The sequence below is a fragment of the Cavia porcellus genome, unplaced genomic scaffold (assembly GCF_034190915.1).
Source record: "Cavia porcellus strain 051 isolate PalLab524CR breed Dunkin Hartley unplaced genomic scaffold, mCavPor4.1 scaffold_24, whole genome shotgun sequence".
NCBI lineage: Eukaryota > Metazoa > Chordata > Mammalia > Rodentia > Caviidae > Cavia > Cavia porcellus.
Genome location: NW_026947507.1, coordinates 43905386 through 43910603, shown reverse-complemented (window position 1 = coordinate 43910603; position 5218 = coordinate 43905386). Strand labels below are relative to the sequence as shown.

General features: G+C 47.2%; 1 long non-coding RNA gene across 1 annotated transcript; it reads left to right on the top strand.

The window, feature by feature from the left end:
• Nucleotides 1-754: 754 nt before the first annotated feature.
• Nucleotides 755-2905, top strand: LOC106025659 (uncharacterized). The gene is made up of 2 exons (XR_001199203.3): nt 755-1352; nt 2665-2905. It is a non-coding gene; the product is annotated as an uncharacterized LOC106025659 (long non-coding RNA).
• The last annotated feature ends 2313 nt before the right edge of the window (nt 2906-5218 follow it).

The window sequence follows — 5218 nt, the reverse complement described above, 5'->3', positions numbered from 1 at the left end:
TTTTACACAACCACAAAGGGTTCCGACAAACAGCATCCATAAGAAAACAATGAAATGCTTTGGGAGATACCAGAACAGGGGGATGATATGAGCCTATGCAGAATTACTGGCAATAACATTTTTTTGTTTTTTTATCTGTGCCTGGGATCGAACTCACAACTGCCTGCTTGCAAGGCAAGTGCTTATGCGGCTGAGCTAAATCCCCAGACCCGGCAATAAAAATTTTTAATCAAACTTGTAAAGCATTTTAATAAGTCTAGAAGACTTAGAGACATTAGGAAAGTTGAGAAGAAAAGGTACGATATGTTGATGATATATCCACAGAGGGAAGATATGAGCCTTTTAGAATTTCTAAAGTGCAACACCCTATCAAATGCCAGGGAGGCACTGAGAGAACAAACACTAACATGTTCATGTTGTTTCATAAAATTTCACATCAAAAACTACGCACAGATCTTCAGTTTTCTAATGAGCAAAGAAACATGGTGTCCTCTGCAAAAGCACATAAATTAGGTTAGTATCAGTCTTCTCTTCTGTAAGAATGATTTCCGGAGTTGCCAAGGAAAGTGATGCTCAGATGGAACCCATGGGTCCTGTTCAGCTAGTGGTGCTGGAGATAGAGTCCTTGTGTGCTGATCAGCTTCCCCATTATTGGGACCAAACAGCTGGCTCCCTCCTCTTTGAAGAGGAGACATTTAGGTGACTCGTGGTCTGAGGGCTCTCAGGCCGTGGTCAGCTGGCTCCAAGGCAGGATCATCAAGGCAGAGGGGTACAGCAAAGAGAGCTGCTTAGCTCATGCAGCCAGGAAACAGAGCAAGGGAACAGCAACACAGAGGGAGGAACAAGGGAGACAGTTCAAGGGAAAGGATCAGTAGCAGCCTGAACCGGCTTGGGGTGTGGCCTCCAGCCAGGGCCTCTCAGCCATTGCTGCAGGAGGGAACCTACTCTAAGCTGCTCTGAGAAAGCCCTAAGTACCATCCAACCTGGAGAACAAACAGGCCTGGCAGGAGGTGTGAGTCTGGGTTTCCATGATGGGAGCTAAACTCAGCCTGAACTGCAGGGGCACAATGTGACCATGGGACTTGGAGACCGCTCAAGCCAAAGGACATGAAGTTTATTTATTAGAGCTTCACTGGGGATGTTAACACCTCCTCCAGCCTGTCTATGAAGTTGTGCAATCTTGCATCCCTATAAATACCACCGTGTTCCAGCCTCTGCAAGCCTGTGCCGGCTCAAGCTCAGAGGGAACAGCGGCTGCTTTCCCACATCCTGGTGAGGCCAAATGGGGACCATGAGGACTCACTGCTGTCTGCTGCTGCTGTTCTGCTTCCTTGCCTGTTATGTTGCCCCAGGTAAGCCTCAGGCTGTGCTGAGTCCCAAAGACCCATGGAGGGACCCTGCTCTGCTCCCCATGCAGAGTGGTCTGCAGCAGGAGTGTTTCCTATGGCTCAGTGACCTGCAACCAGGAGCCGGCAGGAATGGACGGTTTGACGCTGGGCTCTCAAGTTCAGCACAAGGATCAAAATTCCAGGGCCCTTTTTTCCCCCTGAGAACCCAAACTTTCATGATGTAAAGGGAATCCCTCTGACTTGCAGGGAGTCTCCTCACGCTACGAGGTCTACTTCCCATGCCACACCAGTCTGAGAGAGTAGGTTCGGATGCCCCATGTGTCTCCTGGGTTTGAGTCTGCAGGTTCCCATCTGTGTGTGCTGGGGATCCTGCAGGCAGCCTCACAATGCTCGCTGCTCCCTGTAGTGTAAGGCTGGGGCCTCCTACGATTCTCTTGTATTTCTGGGAGCTTGAAGGCTGCCAGCTGACCACATCTGTGCCTGCAGCTTCCTGCTCCCCACCCATGCACCTCCTGTCTGTATTCTCATCTCTCCTCACAAGCACAGCACTCACACTGGTTAGAACCCATGCTAACAACCTCATTGGACGGTAGTTCACCTCTTAAATGGCCGATCTTCAAATAAAATTGTCCTTTTGAATGTCCAGTCGTAATCTGAGTGTCTGGGGGTGGAGGTGGACACAGTGATTTTGACAGGACACAGATTGGCCTGGGACTCCCATCAAGAGGCTGAAGACCCTTTAGCTTGGAGGTCACTCACTAGAACAGCACAGGGAACCTTTGCTCCCTCTGGGATATGGCAGAAAGCCTTGGGAAACTGTGATTCTGGGCAGAAGGCAGAATGAATTCCAACAGAAAAAAAGCTCAAAAACCTTTTCTGCAGCAGCCTAAATCTTGCCCTGATAGCAAAATATCTCTGTTTCCAGCAGAAGGGTGATGTCCACGGTGGGGGAGAGGGGCTCAGATAAGAGGGACCCTGTGACAGAGGACCTGAGGCAGCCAGTGTAGTCTGTGCTCTGGAAAGGAAAGAGCTTTGGTATTTTATCAATAGAGAATGTAGTTTGGAGAATGGTACCGTGAGGTCACAACTACTTAGCATCTCTGGCAGAAGAAACTCCAACCAGAGTCATAGGGTCCATGCCTAGGACTGAGCACCTCACACAGCTACAGCATTTGGAGGCCAAAATTGACTCTGCATGAAAACCTAGAAAGAGAGGAAGCCCACCTGCCTCAAACAGGTGTCTGCCTGCCTTTCCCGAATCCTAAGTCATTGTCACCAGCAGCCCAGTGTGAGCTGTCCTTTTCCCTCCTTCCAGGTGCTGGCATCCTGGCTGGCCTGAACAGTGGTCAAGAAAGTACCTCTGACAATGAAAAGTGCGTCCAGAAGGGAGGGAGCTGTGTCTATTACAACTGCCCCATCTATTCTCAAATCGTTGGTACCTGTTACAATGGGCAAGCCAAGTGCTGTGCCTGAACCTGCAGTGATTTGAAAAGAAAATGCAGAAGCCATGTGAAAGATATCTAATCACTGATTTAATAAAGGTTTTCTGGAAGCAATCATCTTCAGGCCACAATACCTACTGTGTCTTGGTTAGGAAGAGGTTCAGAAAGCTTGGGGTGAGCGTGTGGGTTTAGAATGAGGTACAACCCAGTCCACAAAGCCTGCTTGGGCCAGAGAATGGATGGTCATGGTGCAAAAGAAATCACTTCCTCTAACACAGGTGGGTGACTCAGAGGGTCCCTGTGAGATCAAGGATGCTGGCTGAGGTCCCTGAGACAGCTGCTTGGCCCCAGGGCTTGACAATGGGCTGTCCTACCTCAGCAGGGAAAGCTTTCTTTGTAGCTATTAAAGTTATCTCCAAGCAGGCCTCGCTGCCTCCAGGCCCTGCCTCCCTGTTTCTCTGCAGACACCATGAGGGGTGCAGCTAGTAACCTCCCTTTTCCTAGGAAGTTTATTTTCTGTTCCTAACGGGGTGCTGATCCTTCCATCAGCTTAATCTGAAACGAACTTTACCTTCTGCTTCTGTCATTTATACAGATAAATAAAAATTACTCCAGATAAAGGCGTTTGTTCTCAGCCAAAGCTGCAGTTCTTCCTGTTCACTAAGCCTCAACTCTGAACACAGACTCTGGTTAGAAACCCACATTCACTCTTTCGGGGTGTAGCTCATGGGTAGAGCTCTTCCTGCTAGCATGGGGGAAGCCAGGGTTTGATCTTCTCAGCTCTACAAAACATCAATCATTGATAAAATGGGCTGACCTACCTTTCTGTTTTTTCCATTATTCTATACCCAAATATCTTTTCCCATATTCATATCCCAGATTTCTTTTTCCATAAGTCAGAAAAATAGAAGAGCTTTTTGATGGACACTTTTCCAAGGGTCACTCTTTATCCTCACATTTAGGGGTTTTGAGTCTCATCACAGGTAATGAATCACAGAAAAAGTGAGAAAGCCGCAAAGATGCTCCCCAGTGTGCCCCAGGGCACCTGTGTCAGGGCGTGACAATGCCACCTCCATAGTGACGCAGGTGTGACAGCCACAGGTGGCAAGGAGAGGTTATTTATACCGGCAGAAAACTCCAGAATTTGGGGGCTCACGGGCACTAGCCTCAGCAATCCTCCTGCACACCAGCTTCTTCACATTTAGGATTCTATTTCTCCCAGTGAACACCTTTGCTACAGGACTACATGCTGTGAATCCAGGAGTTCGATTTTCGTTGTGATATAGCCACTTGCAGAAAAAGACTCTAGGTTCAGTTTTCAGAATTCTCCATCCCTTTAATCTTTCATACACAAAATCAACTCAAAATCCTAAAGAATTTAAATGTAAAATTTAAAATTAGAAAAATCATACAATTAAAGTGTTATAACATGGCTTGGGCAACAATTTCTTAACTATGATCCCCCAAAACACAGTCAACTAAATCAGAAATAGACAACACTGTATCGTAGTTTAAATCTTCTGCTCTTAAAATACAATAATAAAAATAAAGAAAAAAGCCACAAATTAAGAGAAAAGAGGTACCAGTGTGTCTTGATTAAAACCCCAATGCCCAAAGTTAAGGGTGGAAAGGTTTATTTGGCCCACAGTCTGTAGCTGTTTCAGTCCATACTTGGCCGGTTCTGAGGGAGGCTGGCATGGCAGAGGGGCATCACAGAGGAGAAACAGTCCATAGCTGACTGAAGGAAGCAAAAGCAGCAAACGGCAAACCATAGCAACGATCAACAGGTGACTGTCTTTCTGACCCTTCTAACCAGCCCATGTCGCCCACCCTTAGGACCGCAGCACTCACACCCAAGGAGGGCACACTTAATCCTAGCATCACACCAAGAATCAGTTCCATCATCACACCTTTGATCTCAGCACCACACATCCTAGACCTAGCCCCCTCCTAAAAGCCCCACCTATGAACACATGGGGCTTCAGGGGGACATCTAGACACAGGCAATAACAGAGCTTAACATTCAAAGTAAATAAGAAACTAAAATAATTTCACAGCAAGAGAGTAATCCAAGTCAAACAGGCAGAATTTGTCAAAAGACATTCTCAAACCACTGGGGAAATCAATGTGGACGCTTCTCAAGAAACTGAAAGAAGAAATTCCACTTGACCCAACTATTCCTTGGTGTCTTCTCGGAGAAACAAAAAGCCATCCCACTGCATTGACACATGCTCACGTCTGTAACAACACAACTCAGAAGAGTTAGATCAGGAAAGTGGCCATAGGTCCATCAGTCCACAGATGGAGGAAGGAGATGCAGTACTGGCACATGTCATACCACTCCACCACAGAGGAAGATAAAGTGGACTTGTGTGTAGGAAAGTGGGTGGGACTAGAGCCCATAATGCTTGGGAAATAAGTCAGCCA